The 21,036-nt window shown below is 48.0% G+C and overlaps 1 protein-coding gene across 1 annotated transcript in view; it reads right to left on the bottom strand.

Annotated features, from left to right (window-relative positions):
- The window catches only part of LDLRAD4 (low density lipoprotein receptor class A domain containing 4), a 153,628-nt gene that overhangs the window by 119,796 nt on the left and 12,796 nt on the right, over positions 1–21,036 (bottom strand). Inside the window, 1 exon segment of the mRNA XM_065932631.1 lies at positions 290–387. The gene's annotated coding sequence lies outside the window, so the exon portion shown is untranslated.

Here is a 21,036-nt window from a genome sequence, read left to right as displayed (position 1 = left end):
TATTTTTCTTCAGATATTCTAGTAAATCTAGAAATATTCTATATACATTCACAGCCCACTGTGAATAATACTTGGTAATGCTTGGGTATTAAAAAAGAAAAAGTCCCATTTAATCTGATACCATGCAACTTTCCTTCAATCCCAGTTACACTGGGAAGATATTAATAGTTTTTGTACCTCGGAGTTGGGACCACATTCTTGAGAGGGACACCATCTCATAACAGTCAGTAGTGTAGCAAGCTCTGCTTCACAAACATTATCAAAGAGAAGAGTCTCAAGCTCTACTCACCTTTTTAAGCATAAGCTGTATGAAAACTGATGTCAGTTCCTGAAAACGGTCCAATGAGGAGAGAGCACTTTGATGTTACCGACATGGAGCATGAACTGCTGAAAGGAAAAATAAAGAATTTCAGTGAAACATTTCTTGGCTTCCCTTAGTGAACCATCCCCTTCCCCAAATTCCAAAAAATATTAGAGAGGACTTCCCTGGTGGTCCAGAGGTTAAGAAGCTGCCGTTCAATGCAGGGGACACGGGCTTAACCTCTGGTCAGGGAACTAAGGTCCCACATGCTGCAGAGCAACTAAGCCTGCACAATGCAAATATTGAGCTCCCATACTCTGGAGCCTGCCTGCCACGACTAGAGAGTCTACGCACTGCAACCAAGATCCCACGTACCACAACTGAGACTCAAGGCAGTCAAATAAATTTTTTTTAAAAGATGCCCATTTAGGGGCTTCCCTGGGACTAACTGGTAAAGAATCCGCCTGCCAATGCAGGAGACATGGGTTCAATCCCTGACCCAGGAAGATCCCACGTGCCACGGACCAACTAAGGCCATGCACCTGCCACAACTATTGAGCCCGTGCTCTAAAGCTTGGGAGCCACAACTACTGGCCCACATGCCACAACTACTGAAGCCCGTGTACCCTAGAGCCCGTGCTCCACAACAAGAGAAACCCCCCTCAGGGAGAAGCCCATGCAATGCAACTCGAGAACAGGCCCTGCTCGCTGAAACTAGAGAAAAGCCTGCGCAGCAACAAAGACCCAGCACAGACAGAAATAAATAAAATTATTTTTAAAATATATTTTAAAAAATACTAGAGGACTGTCACAATAAAAGGCACAAACACCAAAATGAATAAAACTAGTATCAAATAATAAAGAGATGGAAGAGAGAAGCCCCCAGCACACAATCTGGGGTACACGGCGTGAACTGGGGATAAATTCCCCCAAACAGCTCTTCAGTAGCCACAGGGCCACCAGGTTCTCAGTCTCCAATCAAAGGACACAGACTTGTTTCTTCAAAGTCACAGGTCTTTTCTTCAATGATGGGTGGCAAACATATATAATGGACAACATCTTTATTGGACTAGGTTTTAACTGCAGAGATCCTAAATATGGCTGTAGCTTATGAACCCAAAGTATCTGTCATCCACACTGATCACTAATCCTTAATTGTAAAGGAAACAGATTGCACGTTTTTCCTCCCCTGAAACATGCCTAATTTTGTGGAAGCAACAATGACCCATGCTTAGACCTAGCTAAAATGCTTACTTCCAAGATCTGGGTCTGCAAGGCTGTCTTCACCTCTGCCCTCCACCCTGCTGGTAGGACAGACTCCTGACTGTCTAGTTTCAGTTCACACGATCTGTCACCAGCATCCTCCTCCCAGTTTGATGAGCACACTGTCCTTCACATCATTCCAGGTCACATCAGGTGACTACCTAGCGCCTGACAAAGCAGTTCCAGGTCAACTCAGTCAGCTCTGTCTCAAATGGCACAGGCACCTCTCAGCACCCAGCCTGCCATCGTGTGGGATTACATTCCTGTCCATGGGTGAATAAGCCACCATCTGTCTAGCTTGTGTGCTGCAGCAGGAGACCTGCCCCCTGAAGCATGTTCCTGCCACATGTCACTCCTGAGTGATCAGTCAAGACTAAGACATTCAAATAAAAAATGACTGTATCTAGCCAAAGGACCCTGTGAGATTCCTGTGGACATTCACCCTGAACACACAAGCCAAATACCCCTATTTTTATGTAACTCCTTCCTACCAATACTGTGAACCTACAGACACTCCCTCCTACCTTCTACTCACTGAGAGAAGAAAACAACCAACTTCTGACTTTCCTGAAGATGGTTTTATTCCTCAACTGAGACTGCTCCTGTCAGTCTTCCTGGGATTCAATTGCTGATTTCCTGGGAACACAAGTCAGTGGAATAACCAGAAATGTATACGGTGGATACGATTCTAAGGTGACTGCCAGTGAGGTCACACCTTTGCATAATTCCCTCCTCATAAACTGTTGGAAGAATCTGTGACTGGCTTCTAACCAACAGAACATGACAAAAGCAATGAGATGGCATTCCCTTGATCTGGTTTCACTATTTAAGACTCCATGTCAGCCTACTATTAATAGAAAGTGAGGGACTCCCTTTGCAGCTCTCAAGAAGTGCGAAATCATCTCTGAAGGGCCTGTGAGGGGGCCACACAGCAAGGAACCACAGGGTCCTCTAGGCACTGAGGACAGTCACCAGCTGACAACCAGAAAAGAAACAGGAACATCAGACCTACAGCTACAAGGAATCGAATCTTGTTCACTTAAATGAGCTTAGAAGTGGATTCTTGCCCCACTCACACCTCCAGAAGAGAATACAGCTGGGCTGAAGCTTGTTTGCAACCTCTGAGATCCTTGGTAGAAAACCAGCTAAGCCATTCCCAGACTTCCAACCAATGGAAATCATCAAATAATATGCGGGTGTCAGTTTAAGCTATTAAGTTTACAGTCATTTGTTTTGCAGCAACAGTAAATATATTTAATTTGCTAATTAAACACAGGAGTCTATAACACATGCATATGTTAAATGCACACACTACCACATCAAAACAGCTCTCCATACCTGCCTCATCCGTCCATAAACAAAAACTCATTTCTCCTATTTGAGCATGAGCTTTTTGTGGGCAAGAATGCAAATCACCATCACCCTGGTATCATCATGCTTGTGAAGAATATGTAGCACATGGGAGGCCCTTAACATCTTTTTAAAATAGAGTTAAGTCCCCTACATAAAAACCTTCAAGTTCGTGTTCCAGCAACATCAGGTGTGAAACTACAGCTTGCCCTCCATCTCCCATTGCCAATGATCCTTCAGCTCTACCATCTCCCTCCAGCCAATAACTCTTGTTGCCCTTTCACTCGATGCCAGCCTCTGTATGCTAGCTGTTGTAATGTACTACTGTACTCTTCAAGGTACCGTACTGTAAGATTTAAAATGCTTTATTTTTGTGCTTGTTTTTTGTATATTACTTGTGTGAAAAGTATTGTAAACCTATTACAGTACATTCTATATAGCCAATTGGTGGGGACCTAGGCTAACTTCATTGGACTTACAAACAAATGAGACTTATGAGTATGCTCTCAGAATGAAACTCATTTTTATATAGGGGACTAACTGTAAGCCAAATTAAAAGGGTTATGATTTGTCAATCTCCGGTTACTACAATAAGGCCAAAGCAACAGAATTTGTGCAATCCTTCAAAGCAGAACTCAGAGCTTCAAAATTAATTTCAAAATAGGTGGAAGACACTGAGCATCTTGTCTTATCTCCAGACGATGAATGGACAATTTCTTTGGGACTGGTTATGTCATTTTACCTGTGAACCAAAGTCACTGCTTAGTAGTTCTGCTCTACAGTTACCACTTTTGCCAAATATCCTTGCCAATTCTTGGGCTTGTAGCTATTAGCTGAATGTTAAACAAACAAACAAAAAAAATCCCTAAGAAAATTTCCAAAATCAGAATCATTCTTAACTTTCCATTTGTATATGTATTCATTCCCAACCAAAATGGAAAAACCTGTGTAGGTCAAATGCCCTGACTCTAAACCTGAAACAAAATGCTACTGTCAACTTCATGACAACCTACTTCAAAGGTTCTTTAAGATCATTTTTTAACTGATTTTAAGATCATCATTTTAACAATGATTTGTAATTTTTAAGCAAGACATTAAGCTGTTTAAAAGTTGAATGCATAAATCATCCAGTTTCTGCTATCCTTAAGATTAAAATTAGTTTTTTTATTACAAAGAATATTGTTACTCAAGTTGTATGTATTTTACATTTTGAAAGGACTAGTATAAAAACGAGAGATTTTAAAACATTCAAGTCAGTTAAATTATTAAAGAAAGTACAATATTAAAACTTCTTTCATCACAGAAACACACCATGCTCTTCCGAAATCTATATTCAGGATCTTATTATATATTCTTACTCCCTCATAAACCACTCAATAAATCTGAACATTATTTCCAATATTTATCCCTGGTGCTCAACCTCTTAGGCAGCAGACTGCGCACACTAAAGCCAAGAAAAACTCAAAACACCAGTTCCATGACAAACAAGGCAGAGAATTTCAATAAACTCATCACTTCTCAGCATAACTAGCTCTCTTGGGCCTATTTCTACATGTGAAAATAGCCAGTGACCCACAGCAGGGAACTCGAGGGGTTACCAAGCCATCCTCCCCCGTCAGGCAGAGGAAGTACCAGGCTCAGAGGACAGAACACACCCAGCTCCCTCCACCCTGAGCTCTATAAGTGCAGGTCTTTTCCTTCTTCCCACGAAGCACAAATCCACACAAAGCTCAATGCTTCGGAGAAAGAAGGCTGAGAATAAATAACATGCCCCAACCCAGGAAACTAAGCCTTGGGAGGGGCGGTTCACTCAAGAGAATTAATAAGCACAGGTGCTCACACAAGGTCTGGCAGCGGTCCTCCTGAACCACCCCCGATGATGAGCACCTGAGGATGGGTCCACCTCCTGACCTCTGATTTCTAGCAATCAGAGGCTGCGACTGGGGGTGCGAGGAGCCGGTGCAAAGCAGGGCTTAGGCAGCCCTGAAGAGGAGCAGGCCGCCAGGGGCCCCGTACATGAAGGGCGCAAAGAAGGGCACAAGGTTCAGGTCATGGGAGAAACCGAGGAACGGGCTATGTCCTTTTTAATATCTGCTTGGCTGGGTCAGGCGTTAGTTGCAGCACGTGGGATCTTCACTGCTGTGCGCAGCTACCATTCATTGCGGCACACGTAATTAGCTGCCCTCGCGCATATGGGATCTTCGTACCCCCTCACTAGGGATTGAACAGGCATCCTCTGCGTTGGAAGATTAATTCTTAACCACTGGGCAACCGGTGAACGCAGAGCCACAGCCATTCTAAACTTGCACAACCTCGGTGAATTCTCTTTAACGTAATGGAAGGCTGAGGCTGGTATGAGGCCTAGCAGCGGGTCCTCTCGAACAGGGGCCCCTGAGAACAGGCCGACCCCCGTGCGTGGGCAGGGTTTCGCCATCAGCAGTAGCTGCGGGCTCGTTACGGAGGGACTAGGGAAGCAGAAGACCACTCCTTTCCCAGCTGCTCGGGCCGCAGAGGAGCCCACGGGCAGCTGGACGAACTGACGCAGGACCAGGTTTCCGGTGCCAGGACCCAGCGATGGTCGCCTTCTCCCCGGGGCTGAGCTGTTCCAGCGCAAACGGCCCAGGGTGGTGCCGCTCACCGCCCACTGCCACCACCGACAAGTCCAGCCCAGGTGGCCCCTGCACAGGCCGGGCCCACGGCCAAAACCAACTCCTGAGGAAGTTCAGGCCTCGCCAAGTGAACGGCCTATGGCCTGACAGGAAACCGGACGGTTTTGCGCTCTGCTCTGGCCCGACTGCATCGGGCCGCAACATTCAGAAGCTCCATCGTTCAACTTTACACAGGCCAGAACCACCTGTGAGGGAACCAGGCCAAAGAGCCGCCGGGGAACCGCTGTACTGCGAGGTCGCGCAACAGCCAACGTGGCGGCCGGGCTGAGCTTCTGAGACGTGCACACAGGCACGCACACAGTACGTACGCAGGCACTCAGGAAAGCACGCACGCACACAAGGGCGCGCGCACACGTAGGTGCGCACGTATTTGCTTACGTGCAGCCAAGGCTTAAAGGCCATTAAGATGGAAGCTTGCGGGGCCTAGACAGAGATGTAATGTTTCAAATCTAGCAGGAAAGCACAAACCTAGACAGTCTATTAAAAAGCAGAGGTATTATCGACAAAGGTTTGTATAGTGAAAGCTATGGTTTTTCCAGCAGTCATGTATGGATGTAAGAGTTGGATTATAAAGAAAACTAAGCACAGAAGAATGGATGCTTTTGAACTGTGGAGCTGGAGAAGACTCTGAGAGTCCCTTGGATTGCAAGATCAAACCAGTCAATTCTAAAGGAAATTAGTCCTGAATATTCATTGGAAGGACTGATGCTGAAGCTGAAACTCCAATACTTTGGCCACCTGATGCAAAGAACTGACTCATTGGAAAAGACCCTGATGCTGGGAAAAACTGAAGGCAGGAGGAGAAGGGGACAGAGGATGAGATGGTTGGATGGCATCACCAACTTGATAGACTTGAGTTTGAGCAAGCTCCAGGAATTGGTGATGGACAGGGAAGTCTGACATATTACAGTCCATTGGGTGGCAAAGAGTCGAACCAAACTGAGGACTGAACTGAGGAGAACACGAGTTTTCAGCAAAACTAGTAAAAGCACCTTAAGGAAACGTCAAAAAAGACACCGGCTTTCTTTAAGTGGTGTTCTGGTCCAAGGTGGGGAGTTTACTGCTACAACTGACCTGACCCTTGAACAATGACTTTGAGCAGCGGACCCCCTCAAATGCAGACTTTTTCCAACTTTCAATTTACAGATCTTTAAGGTCACAAAGTGTGCTGGAGCAGAGGTCACAGCATAAGAAATTGAAAGGAGAAGTGTCTGAGTCCTGTTTCCACCCAAACCATTCATCTTCCTGCCTTTGGCCCTTCATCCATCAGTCCCCTTGTTCCTGGGGGCAGTTCATGGGTTGGCACCCCAGCCTCAACAGTTTGATTTCCAAACTCAAGGGAAGAAAAAAAGGCAAAGCCCAACGCCTCCAGAAAAGATCCCCAAGTGTGATGAGGACTACAGGACATCAAGGCCCTTCTCTGCCTCAGAGCCTCCCTGTCAGTGGATGAGGCCTCCAGGAAGGGCCTCTTATCCAGTGACCTCCATGCAGCAGCCTCACTCACATTCAAATGCAGATGCTATGGGCCGTGTGGGTGCCAAAGTCCTAACCCTCAAAGGCTGGGGGAGGGCGGGCAAGCGCACAGGTTCAACGCAGGCTGGAGAAGCAGTGGCATTTTGAAGACCCGTTATAACATCCCAAACTTCCTGCCATGTACTCTCAGAAAGTAAGGAGGACCTAGGTTATTAGTTTCCTGAAAACCCAAAATGTAACAGGGGAAGCAGGACAGACACGAGCAAGCCCGTCAATGTCAAGACCGGTTTTCAGAAGCCAAAGATGAAAACTGTCCTCAGTTTTTTACCAACCTATATTAATAGTTAACATCCAATAGAGACCCAGTGCTTGGTAGAGAGCTGTTCCTACTAGCCAAGTGCCTGGTCCTGGGAGGAAGTGAACACTCAACACTGGGAAGAGACTGGAGGCAGGAGGCAGCAACCCAAGAGCATCCAAGCCCACCAGAACCCCTGACCCCTGGACCAGCATCCAGCCCACAGGTGCCATGGAGGCGCTTGTGCCAGCAGACAGGGTGAGCCAGCGCATCCCCCTGAGGCTGGAAGGAGGCCAGGATTTGACAGGAGTTTCTTGGGGTAGGTTTTAGAACAATGACAGGTGCTGGACACAGTGAACACAGGCAAGGGTCCCAGAAACAAGGTCAGAGAGGTGGTGGGCCCAGGGCTTCTGCACATTCGTAGTGACTGGCTTTGACTCAAGCAGAAGGAGGAGCCTTCATTCCACATGGGCTTCCAGACTCCAACACCTGGGCCCTGTGCCAGATGCTGAAGCCACGGGAAGAGGCAAAACCAAACTCTTCCACCCTCAGTGGTGGCCACAGTCTCCATCAGTAGACTAAGTAGTGGGGGCCTGGGAGCCATCGTCCTGTGGGCTTCTCTCCACCTTTATTCACACAGATGCTGAGCCTCTGCCATAGCAACCAGAGATACAGGAAATCCTAAAGGTGTCCAAACCAGCAGGAAGAAGCAAACTAAATTCAAGATCAATTTAGTCTTGACTATGCCTCATGGAGTTCTCAACATTTAAGTCTATCAGCAGACCCCTCAGCAGAGAGCACCTTCTTGACAGCAGGTATTCAGGTAACACTGCAGCATGTTCACGTTGGCTTCAGGTGACAGGAGCCACCATTGGGGTAATGGAAGGACCACCTGGGCAAAGGGGAGGTCAGCACCCAAGTGAGGGAGTGAAAGAACACAGGGAGATCAACTCAAAGGCAGGACCTGGCCCTGTGTAGAAACCTATAAACTGTCCAAGGATGAAGAGAGACATGTTATTTAAAAGTCAATAAAACATGTTGTTTATCTGACACTGCAACTCGGGTATATTATACGCAAGCCATGTTCCATCAGATGTGCTCACGAGAGCTGCAGCAGGCTGGAAAACGTATATTGATGAGGAAACCATTGTTCAAAGAAACATCCATCTGCCCCATTTCATGTGAAAGAAATACAGATGCTGTCAACAATCCCATGTTAATTAATCATTTTAACTGAAAATACATCCATGGTTCCACCACCTCATTAGAGGTCAAGTTCATTAGAGGTCAACGTCTTGGTTGGACGTCAGCCAACTGCTTATATGCCATTAGGTCACAGTTTTTTATTATATTACCACATTCCTCTTCATTTTATACTATTCTTAGAAAATATTTCCCAACATCTCCATGAAATCAGGAAAAAATAACTACTGAAGTTGAAATTCTACACACTGGGAGGCAACTACTAGCCAACTAGAGTCTGGACATATTGTTCTACATGCTACTGAATAATTAAGGGTAAAAATAAAATTTCAGAAAACATACACAATTTAGTCTTCTCTTGTTTGACGCCATGGAGTCTTTCCTCATTCTTTTAGGTTTCATTAAAGAAAGTAGAGAACACTGTAAACTGATTTGCTAGTTTCCATACTTGCTGCCAAATTTCCACTTCTGCAAAACCAATTTCAACCAGAAAAAAAAGTAAAGCTAATCTTCTAGTTCTTCACATGGTTTAATTTATTCAGAATGTGGGGTAAAACGTTGGAAGAAAGGAAGTCGATCATTGGCAAACAATGAAAATGTTAATTTATTAGTTTTATTTTTCAATCACTACATTGTCTCAGAATCATTTCCTCCTCCAAGTTCTGGAAAGCTTTAAAAACATGAATGCTGCCAAACAATGACCTTGTTATAAGCTGAAGTTCAGTTATTTTAAGGAATTTACTACCTTTTAGATGGAGTTCTCCTGAAAATCCTTCTAAACCACTAACTTTGTTAAGAATTTATACAGGTTTACAATATAATACTGCATAGCTTCCAAACATTTTAGAGTTACACTCTGTGCATTACTTTTGCCTTTAACAAAGCAGTAAAAGCTAAAATGAATGATACAGATAAAGAGAGGGGAGACAGATCAGGAAATGACTTCAGCCCACAAGGTTAGTCACAGAGAATGAAGCCCAGGGCAGAATGCGATGTGGGCAGGATGCTTCAGCCTCGAAGGACCAGAAGGAAGAGTCGTTTTGAAAGCATAATATTTTGCATCCACTGACTTATCAAAATATCTCCCTTCCTCAGCATCTTCAACAGTATAGTTGATAAGCACCAAGTTTTCAGATCCTCAGGTGAAATTAAGCCCCACTTAGCCAGAGCCCGAACAGTTGGAAAATTCAAATAACTGGAATTTTTGTGAGAAGGGAAATTATTACAACTAAAAGACCTAATACAAAAAACAATCAGCCACCTTCCCAGTTACAGTGGTGCCAGGACCAGGAGGGGGAGGGGAGAAGGGAGAAAAGCCGAGCCAGGAGCAGAAAGCCAGAGGAAGGGACCAGATGCCCCCACCTGGAGGAGACTGGGGCACAAGGAGAGGAACAGACTGAGCGGAAGGGTGGGGAGTCATCCCGGCCTGCAGTTCGTTCACAGAGCCACAGAACACCCTGCCACTGACAGAGAAGATGACAGAGATCACCGTGGCAGTGGGCTCAGCTTGAAAAGTATAAGAATACAAAGTCTGAGGAAAGAATGCCCTGGTCTGCACCTGACCTAAACCCAAGCTCAGAAAGGACAGTTAGTTTGTATCCCATACTCCTCATCTGTCCCTTCCACAGTTCCCCTTTCCCTTTGATAACCGTAAATTTGTTACATACTATACAAAAAATAGGTTGACAACAAGGATTTACTATACAGCAAGGGGAATTAAAGCCACAGTCTTGTAAGAACCTATATGGAATATAATCTGCAAAGACAAACAAACAAAAAACCGAAAGACTATGCTGTACACCTGAAACTAACACAATATTGTAAATCGACTATACTTTAACGCTTAATACGGGAGAGTGACTCACAGTCCAAGGCAAGCCGTTCCTGGGGCCCCAGCACAGCCGCAGGACACTGCCACTCGCAAGGGGTAGGGGGGACCTGACCCCAACCTCCCCAGAGCCGACCCCAAGGAAGAAGGGGCCGAGGCTGAGGGGCACCGAGTGTCAAGGGAGGGTGCTCGTCTCGAGCTGCAGACAGCAGGAGCCAGGTCTGAGCACAGAGGCAGCGTCAGAGGCACGCGAGCTGCACAGGTTGTTTTTAGAAAGTGAATTATCATGCGTAGGCCGCCCTTGGAAACTCTTACGATCCTGAGAAAACTGTCCTTGTTCCTCTCAAATCCCATCCTGTGTGATGGGGGAGACCCAGTGCTGCTGCCTCCAAACAAGAGAGACAGAGCACCTTCTGGTGACAGCCGTGCGGCAAGGCTGCATGTGTGCGCGCACGCGCGCGCACACACACACACACACACACACACACACGCTACCGCGGCTGCATGTACAGTTTTCAAAAGTAACAAGCATTCCTTGATAATTTAAAAGTACATGGACTTCCCTGGTGGTTCACTGTATAAAAATCCACCTGCCAATACAGGAGACACAGGTTCAGTCCCTGGTTTGGGAAGATCCCACATGCCATGGGACAAGTAAGCCCATGTACTACAACTACTGAAGCTCATGCTCTGCAACAAGAGAAGCCACTGCGATGAGAAGTCCACCCACAGCAGCTAGAGAGTAGCCACTACTCGCCAACTAGAAAAAGCCAGTGGGGGGAAAAAAAAAGAAAAAGCCAATGAGCAGCAACAAAGACACACCACAGCAAAAAAAAAAAAAAAAAATTCAAATAAATGAAAGTGCATGACTCTACATAATCACATGCAGAAAATGTTTCAAATACATTTAATTCTTGGGGCTTTTTGCAAGTACAGGTATAACTGAAGACTGCTATTCCAGAAGCCATGACTTCCATGACTGGGAACTGCAGCTTGAGGAGCTGCTATTTGCCTCCCCCTTGCCATGGACACCTTGCAGATTCTCACCAAGACCTCAGCGGGGACATGGAAGATGAGGTGACTCCACCTCACCTCTCTTGACCACTGGACACAACAAAGGCAAAAACTAGAGTCTCTTTTCCGTTTGCAGCAGGCACTTGTCCCCAAGACTATCTGAGCAGAAGAATAGAGCCAATGTCCTGCCTTCAGAGAGTCTCTCCAGTCTCTCTGTAGCAAAGCAGGCTTTTGTGCTTCTGGGTTCTAAGGAAGAAAGGGGCGGGTCTGCGCAAGGGCCACTCGCTGGGGCCTAGATCAGGCCTCCTGGGCACCAGGCAGGTCTCAGCTCCCCAGGTCAGACTATCTGGGGGTGGGATCTAGGAATCTGCACTTGAACAAGCCCCCTAAGTAGTTCTTGAACATTACTGACATTTGGAAACCAAGATTTAAACCCAAATGAAACAGACCTATGTGAGGGAGGGAGGGAGGCAGGCAGCTTGGCGGTCAGAAGCTGGAGGAGATGGGGGCCCTGGGCAGCTGAACGAGGCTGACACCAGGCCACCCTGCCCAGGAGGGCTGCTGCAGAACCCACAACTGAGCAGGTACACAAGCCGTCCCCCAAACGACTGATGGAGGCCCTCTTACCTTTCCCAATGATGCAACTGCTCTGGAGAAGCAGAGCAAAGGCCTCCCCTGCCCCAAGTGTGTCATTTCCCAAGAAGCTCATTCCTGCTACACCTTCCAGCAGCTGAAGATGTGCCCAGAGGAGTACTCTCCTCTCCGGGAGATACCCAGCCATGTAGCAGACGACAAGGGCAACCTCCAGGCAGAGGGGCCAGGAAGGGTGAGGTCTGTTGGCTGATGCCAGAGAAACAGGGTACCATGGGGAGCAGTGGGAGGGGGCCAGGAGACAGTCTCAGGTCGGGTCACTGGGATCATGTGGCCAGCTGTGAGTCGTTCTGGAGTCCCAGACCAGGGAACATATGAGAACACCTGACAGCTCATAAACTGCATTTTAAGGAGCCCTCCCAATGACTCTTACACACACTGAAGTCTGAGACCCTCTCTCTAAAGCACATAAAAGACACAAGGGGAGGGAAGGAAAAACCAAAGGTCAAAGGCACAGCAGTCTGTCCCCATGCTGCTGCAGAATCCAAACAAGAAACACCGGGAATCAAACGTAGTAACTACGAGTAAGAATGGAAATGGCCAGTGAGAGAATACTCTGAAGTACGACCACAGAACTCAATGGCCCCGAGATGGATCAGAGGATCAGGGAGGAGGAGGCAGAGCCAGGAGAAGTCTGGGTTTCTGGCTTCGGGACCCGGTTTTAGGTCAGGAAAAGAGGGCTTTTACATCACTGTACAGACAACTCTGCCAACATATGCCTCAAATTCTGTTACAAGCTACCTTGGGATGCTCCCGATTCAGGAAGATTTTACTTTAAATGCTTTTCTACAACAGCACAGGTGTGAAAGACACTCCTGTGCCTTCTCCAGTTACAGTCTCCAGCAAGGATCTTGGGAAGATTTATAAACAGCAATCAATCCAGATTCAGTCTTGGACGAAGAGAAAGGCTTAAGAAAAATTACTTCACACAATCCAAATGTAGCCACCTGCAGAGAAAAGTATGAAACAATGCTTAATGCTCACCCCAATTTTTAACAGAAAGGAAACAGCACAAGGTCTAATACAAAACACGTGTTAAAGGCTTCTCTGCCTAAGAGCATCATTTACCCAAGTTATTGGACTCAGGATATGCACAGAAAGGTCCATTCTTAATTCAGTTCAGTTCAGTCACTCAGTCGTGTCCGACTCTTTGCGACCCCATGAACCGCAGCATGCCAGACCTCCCCGTCCATCACCAACTCCCGGAGTTTACCCAAACTCATGTCCATTGAGTCGGTGATGCCATTCAACCATCTCATCCTCTGTTGTCCCCTTCTCCTTCTGCCCTCAATCTTTCCCAGCATCAAGAACTTTTCAAATGAGTCAGGTCTTCTCATCAGGTGGCCAAAGTATTGGAGTTTCAGCTTCAACAGCAGTCCTTCCAATGAACACCCAGGACTGATCTCCTTTAGGATGGACTGGTTGGATCTCCATTCTTAATTAGCTACACTCATGAAGGACACTGTGTAATTGAACAATGATAAATACATATTCTTTTCTATCTTTACAGAATGTTTTTATACTCATCATTAAATTCAGGTGTGTCTCATGTTCTGAATATTCTCTCTTTAAAGAGCAGCAAGGCCCACTCTGAGGATGTGGCTCCAGGGAGTGAGGAAGCTGTCCGATCTTCAACCTGGGTCCTTCCCTCACAGCTCAGGGGAGGACCAGCTGTCCGGCCTGGAAGAGGAGGCCCATTGTGGCCTCAGTGGTGCGTGCAAATGGCCCACGTGGAAGGAAGGCCAGCCTACTCGGAAGCACGGGTACATTTCACCCTGTCCACACGGGCCTCGAAGGGGCTGTGTTCAAGGTGACGAGCTCCTGGTCCCCAGGGAGATTCCATCCACAGATGAAGGGCTCTCCTCAGTCAAGTGACAAGGCAGAGGGACTTCACACCAGTGGACAGGTGACCACTCCTGTCTACTGAGAAAGAAGGTCAAAAAAAAAACAGAGCAAGTCCTGGAGAGAAAGACATCTTTGCAGAGGGAAAGAAATCATGGGAGAAAGAACAGCAGCAGCAAATACTCAGCGGAAGTCCAAGATGCTACACAGAGAACCTCGCATCTGCCTCGCATCATGCACCCCTACACCCCAGCTGTGAACAAATGTGGTCAAGTTGATGCAAAACTTCATCACCCAGCCAGGGTCCTGGGCAAAGAAGAACTGAGGACATGCCCATACACAGGTATCAAGGGCTGCCAGCTAGGAGGACCTGTCTGCTGTTGGGCTTGAAAGAAGCTGAGGCAGCAGGGGCCACTCAACAGCCAACCAGTGACCTTTGATCAAAATCAGCATGTGCTCTTAGGAGGTATCTGAAAATAAAGTATAGCCTTTTCTCTTAGAAGGGAAGACAGAATGAACAACCCTTGCGTTGTGTGAGCGGCACACAGACAGGATAAGTGGACAGAAATAAATGACAGATAAAGATGACAGAGATGATTGATAGAAGGTTGATATAAATAGATAATAAAGATAATGTAGATATAAAGTCAGAAAACAATAAAGAAACACTGGGGAAAAAATGAATGAAAAGCATGTAACAACATAGGACACACAGAACATACTAAGGCTTGCAGCTCCTTTTACCAAGGCCCTTACTCAGAGCTACAACTGTGGGACATTCACAACTAAACTTCATTTTACCCAAGAGTCAGAAAGTAGGAAGTTGCCATAGACTATGCAAACTCTCTCGTTGAAGGAGATGTTACGGGATTGTGTAACACAAGCACTCCAGGAAAACAACAGCAAGTTTCAGGAACACGCGGTCATCCTGATCTGAGGATAAAATGAGGAACTGCTGCCCCTCCAGGGTTGTGGGTCTGTCTGGAGGTGAACACCTCAGACCTGCCCTTTCTGCACAAATTATGAGTCTCCTTCAGAGGGCATTTTCTGGGACCTTGTGTTACAGTGTAAAGGTCAAAAGGCCACTGTTCTGGCCCAGTCCTTTCTCTGCCCGCCTTGGAATACCACTGTCCCAGCCAGCTAAGGAAAGAGGAACACTTCTCTCGAGAGACCAAACCTTGGCCTCAGAAAAAGGCCAGAAGGAAACATGATTGGCCTAAACACTGAATTAATGAACAACAAATGTATCAACTGCAGACTTCTATAAGGTGTAATTAGATCACAAATGCTTTTTAGAGACCTAGTAAAAGAAAGGAAAGGCAACTGTGAGAAAGAATTTAACCTTCAGGGCACAACCGACAAGTCCATATTCTGAACGTCCCTCTTCATGTTTAAACATCTGTTTGAAGTCAGACAGAGGAAGACAAACACTATATGACCTCACTTACATGTGAAATCTAAAAAATACAACAAACGAGTGAATATAACAACAACAACAAAAAAAGCAGGATCACCGATACAGAAAACAAACTAGTGGTCTGTCATCAGGGGCAACATAGGGGTGGGGGTGGGAGGTAAAAACTACTGGCTACAAGGATGTATTTATAGCACAAGGAACACAGCCAGTATTTTATAACTATAAATGGAGTGTATCCTTTAAAAATTATATAAGAAATTTTAAAATAAAAGCAAAAGATGGTTTGGGACAATGGAGTTTTCTGGATATTAAGTGAACAACAAGGAGTAGCAGCAGACACTGGAGCTTTCACGTCTTGCCAGCAGCTGCCCACCCGGCATGTGTGCTAACTGTGACCCACTGTTGTCACTTGTCATCTGCGGCAAGGCTCCTGGCCTCAGCAGTGCTGACACCTAGGGCTGGGTGACAGCCTCCCTGCCCTGGAGGACAGCTGTAGGCTCCCTGGTCTCTATCCACCCAACACCAGCCCCACCCCTGCCTCCCATTTATGACAACCAAAGATGTCTTCCCCACACTGTCAGGTGTGGCCTGTGGGGAAAATCACCTCCATGGAGAACCTGTGCTAGAAAACACCCCATGCAGTGGCTGGTTTCTAACAAATCGAGGGCCCAGGCTGCACTCTGGACCCCAGAACACCATCCTGCAGTTGCCTGCCATGAACAGACAGGTGGTATGGGTTGGAGCAAGTCCACCACCAGGAGGCCAAGCTGACGAACGGGGCCATAAAGGAGCAAAGGCCGCCGAGGGACCCTCTCTGGCCGTCAAAAGAAGGGATACATCAGCTAGCACCTTCACACCAGGCTTCTGGGGATTGCTAAAAGGGAGAAGACTTCCAAAACAGCTTTTCCACAGGAACCCGGCCACCTCACCCTTTACCATTTAATTCACTGGCTGAAGACCCTTAGCGGCATGTGCCCACTGGGCCTCCGGGCCTGCTTGGCAGGTCCCCCCACCACCACCACCCCCTCCACTTGGCGGCAGCACTTTTAACGGGAAGTGACTTGTGACAGCTCATAAACTGCTCTGAACACAAACCGTTGTCAAAGGAGGTATTAACAAATTTGCACTTCTGAGTTCCCACACAGGCAATTTTCTCATCATTCTGACAAGAGAAATGTTTAAGGAAAACACAACAAACAGCTCTGAGATCTATGGGCGATGTTTCCAAGGAAGTACACATGGCAAACAGCTGTGTGTCTCAGCAACTTTCTCACCCCCGCAGGTGCACTGCAGCACAGGTGTGATACCCGGGCTCCCCACCCAGGCAGCCCCTCTCGTGACCCTTTCCATAGAGAAGAGAGGCTCCCTGCTGTGTGCCAGGGCACACCCCCGCTCACCCAGCTCCCTAGAGAAGCACCTGCAGGTGCCAGGCCACCGGAGATGCTTGAGGCGGGTGGGACCCTGCTCAGAGCCGCCCCACAGACTTGCTGCTGTCCAAGGGTTCAAGCCCAGGGTCCCCGGGGAGATGCCAGCTGGTCCCTCCGTCCCCAGGACCCCATTAAGAGGCAAGTGCTGACAGCCCAGGCAGCAGTTTAGAAAGTGAGCAAAATGCCAACATACAAAATCAACAGAAGAGCCTGATGCAACTGCACAGAGAGGGTGCCAGGAGCAAGGACGGACCCCCGCAGACCCTTCCCTCCAGAGCGCCCCCAGGCTGACTCACACACCAGCCCCCGCATTGCAGCTTCTGTCTCCACATGACTCAGTGGTTGCCACACGCCTCACCATCACCCCAGGCTCTGCCCTGCAGGGTGTGGACTGAGTCCCCTGAGGACAGTGTGACAGGAGCACACACAGGCGTCAGCATCCACCCGTGATGCTGCATCCACTCCTGATGCTTCAGATGATTGAGGGAAAAGGCCGGGCCTCATCGCCGGGACCCACCAGGCCAAGTTTCCGCCCACAGCTGCAACACCACCAGGGGCTGCAGAAGCACAAGGCGGGTGCCACAGGCCTCCCGAGGCCAGTCCTCCGGCTGGCACAGGGCTGGGGTGCTGCCGGGGTCCCCAGCACAGTAAACAGCCACAGGGGGACGAAAGCACATCTGCAGCTGAGCTTCAGCAATCACATCAGGTTTCATCAAGCTTCATTCACGGGGAGCAGACTTACTCCATCCACACACACGGTTCCCGCTGGAAGACCCATGTCCCCTCAGACGGTCCCATTTCCAGGGAAGCCCAGAGGAAGCATTCTTTTCTATTTCCCTTATTTAGTCACCAGGGTTAAGTTTTCATACAAACACTAACTTAACTTGAAGACCAGTAAGAAAAGCACCCCACCTCCTCCACAGCCTGAAGCTCCACAACTCAGTGAAGCAACTGTAACATCTTAAAATGTAATAACCCCAAGGGACCAACACTGAGAACTATCTAGCTATCCCCACCTTGGGGCGAAGCAGCTTACTAGCATATGCTGGTGGTTCATTCACTCACTCAACTAACAAGTGCCAGATAACACCCTGGGGGGATGTCTGTGTTAGGTACCAGCCATGACTGGGGAAAAGCAGCCACAGACAGCTCTTGGAGGGAGAGGGGCATGTCGGATCAGGGGCATCTAAGAACCTGGAGAAGGTGGGCACAGAAGTCAGGCTCTGTGCAAAGGTCAGGCAGAGCTGGAGGGGCTCAGGCTGAATAAGAAACATGAACTTAGTGTAGCAAGGGCCCTGGAGTGAGGGCACCTGCCCGCAAACCCTTCTGGTCGACTTCCCACTCAGGGCACTTTTCCTGGAAACTGTGGAAGAAGGCAAGAAAAGACCCAACCCAGTTCTCGCTTCAGGGTGTTACAGGAGCAACTGCAGAGCATCAGATCCTTAGGGACCTCACAGGGCCCCCAGGCACACATGGGAAGGGCACCACTGAGGCCGCGGGCACTGCTCAAGGTCAGCTCATCAGCAGGACGTGAGTTCCAGTGGGGACAGGAGCGAGCGAGCCACAGGCTGGTCACAGTCGAGAAAGGGAACCACCTCAGATGCTCTGCTCTTCTCTACATTCATTGTTTGAAATTTTACCATAATAAGAGGATGAAGATAAGCAGGAGAATAAACATAGCAGTGGCTGAATGCAACACAAATACAGGACTGGGTCTAGGCTTCCTTGGTGACTCAGACGGTAAAGAATCTGCCTGCAATGCAGGAGACCCTGGTTAGACCCCTGGGTTGGGAAGATCCTCTGGAGGAGGAAATGGCAACCCACTCCAGTATTCTTGCCTGGAGAAATCCCATGGACAGAGGACCCTGGCGGGCTAGAGCCCATGGCGTCGCAAAGAGTGGAACACTACTGAATGACTAAGCACTGGAAACAGGGTTTAGTAGGAGCAGTGGTGAGACCCAGCAAGTCTGTGTGCATTGCACCTGGGATGCAGTCACCGTGAGCTGATGCGGTGTTTCTTTTGATGCGGCACCAAAGTCAGGGAAGCTAGGTGAAGGGCAGGAGGACTCTGTGTAAACACAGTCACTGCAATGGCACTAATAGAAAGTTTGTTTTAAAAAGCTGAAGCATAATGGTACAAAGGAGCGGGGATGTGGATTTTAAAACCCTGCAGCCACCCTGAAAACACAACCCATAATTCTCACTACCTCCTGGCAACTAAAAAGCTGCCCAGGTTAGAACCTGAAAGCCTGTGTGGTGAGAATGGATGTGTTTGGAGACCTGGGTTTGCCTGGGTCTTTCTCCTCCTTGGTTTATCATCAATGAATAAGCAGTTGCTGTTAGGAAAAATCATTAAGAATCTGTAGATAAAAAGACATTATAAACTTTCAGGAACAGAGGTAACCTAACTTTTAAAATCTTGACATCATTTGTGACCTACCTGCAGGAATGTTCAACCCCAAGGCTAAGCGCATGCGTGCTAAGTCGCTTCGGTCATGTCCGACTCTTTTCAACCCCATGGACTGTAGCCTGCCAGGTTCCTCTGTCCATAGGATTCTCCAGGCAAGAATATGGGAGTGGGTTTCTACTTTCTCCCCCAGGGGATCTTCCCGACCCAGGGACTGAACCCACATCTCTTATATCTCCTGCATTGGCAGGCGGGTTCTTTACCACTAATGCCACCTGGAAAGCCCCAAGGTTAAGTCCAAATGTTCTCACTTCCAAGTGTGACTAACAGGATGTCAGAGGTGCAGAGTACCGGGGCCTCCGAACAAACTGGCCTAACGCCACATTGGGAGAAGACAACCCCTAGCACAGTGGCCCTCCAGCCCAGCTCGAGACACCAACAGAAATGGGGATTCCATCTCCATGGGCCACATTTCTTCACAGAACTGCACCCACTCCTGTACCTACACCAGCAGGTCAACAGCAGCCAGTCACGCAGAGGGGCTGCAGCATCTGTGTTCTGCACCATGGACAGACTGAAGGGAACACTTTACAGACACGTGACCATGGATTTCTCCAAGTGGTTCAGACGAGGGCATCAGAGAACCCGCACACGTTCCAACACAAGGCTGCAGAAACACATGGATGTGGAAATTGAAGGTCCCTGGGCCAGCTTTCTGAACAGTCTGCTCTCAATGGGCAAGGGTGGAGCCTCAGACAACATGCAAGGTGGGCTCACAGGCAACCCCAGGTGACCTCAGGCTGAGAGGCAGAGGCTGCAGAGAGCACGCAGGATTGTTCATGCTTTTAGATCAAAGTCAAATGGGGATTTGAGGGAAAAAGACGGAATCGTGATCCTGCGTGTGACTGGTTCCACATCTGAGGAGAAAGTCTGTGTACATGGGACGCTCAGGGCGCAGCTCTCCGTGCAGGGTAAACCTCACCATAGAAACTCCTTCCTGCTTCCATGATGCTTAAAAACAGACACATATCACGTTGCTTTCCACAGTTTTTCAGAAACTGACTTTTTGTTCCATGGCCTGAAGAAATCAAGTTCACTGGCGATTTTCTTGTTATAAAAGTGATCACTGTAGCACACAAGGAAAGGGGAAAAAGACAGGATTTCAAAAATCATCCTCGGGCGATGCTGGAGACATCCATACTTAAGGTCGTGGCCCATCCCCTCCAAGTATTCTCCAGGGAAGTGCAGTGCCTGCCTCCTTCCAACAAACTCCTGATGGAGGCAGAGTGGAACTCAACCCTGAGACAGCCCACCACCGCTGGAGGGGGCAGGACCACAGATGTGTCCCCCGGACATAGGGAGACTCCCACCTCTCCTGCAAACACCCCTAGTGTCTGTGACACAACACACAGGCTGAAATCCATCACTGGAAATGAATCGCTGTGTTACTTGCCACTAACTAGAATTTGTCTTATTCAAGTTTTTTCCTTGTCCCACTCAATAATTTTCATATCCTCACGCATTTGAAACTAAGGTTTGCTGTGTGTGCTAAGTCACTTCAGTTGTGTCTGACTCTTTATGACCCTATGGACTATAGCCCACCACACTCCTCTGTCCATGGGATTCTCCAGGCAAGTACACTGGAGTGGGTTGCCATGCCCTCCTCCAGGAGAGCTTCCCAACTCAGGGATCAAACCGGGGTCTCTTGTGTCTCCTGTGTTGACAAGTGGGTTCTTTACTGCTAGTGCCACCTGGGAGGCCACACAACTCAAGAAGATGAATCTAACACCAGAACAAAAGCACAGTCAGGTGTCTGGAGGATGAGTCAAGCTCCCAGGGATCTGTTCAGGGCTTAGTCTTCTTTGACAAGATGGGAAAATGACTCACAGGTCGTAA

This window comes from Muntiacus reevesi, chromosome 4, assembly GCF_963930625.1.
Source record: "Muntiacus reevesi chromosome 4, mMunRee1.1, whole genome shotgun sequence".
NCBI classification, from domain to species: Eukaryota; Metazoa; Chordata; class Mammalia; order Artiodactyla; family Cervidae; genus Muntiacus; species Muntiacus reevesi.
The sequence above is the reverse complement of the archived record's forward strand: the minus strand, read 5'-3'. Positions and strand labels throughout refer to the sequence as shown.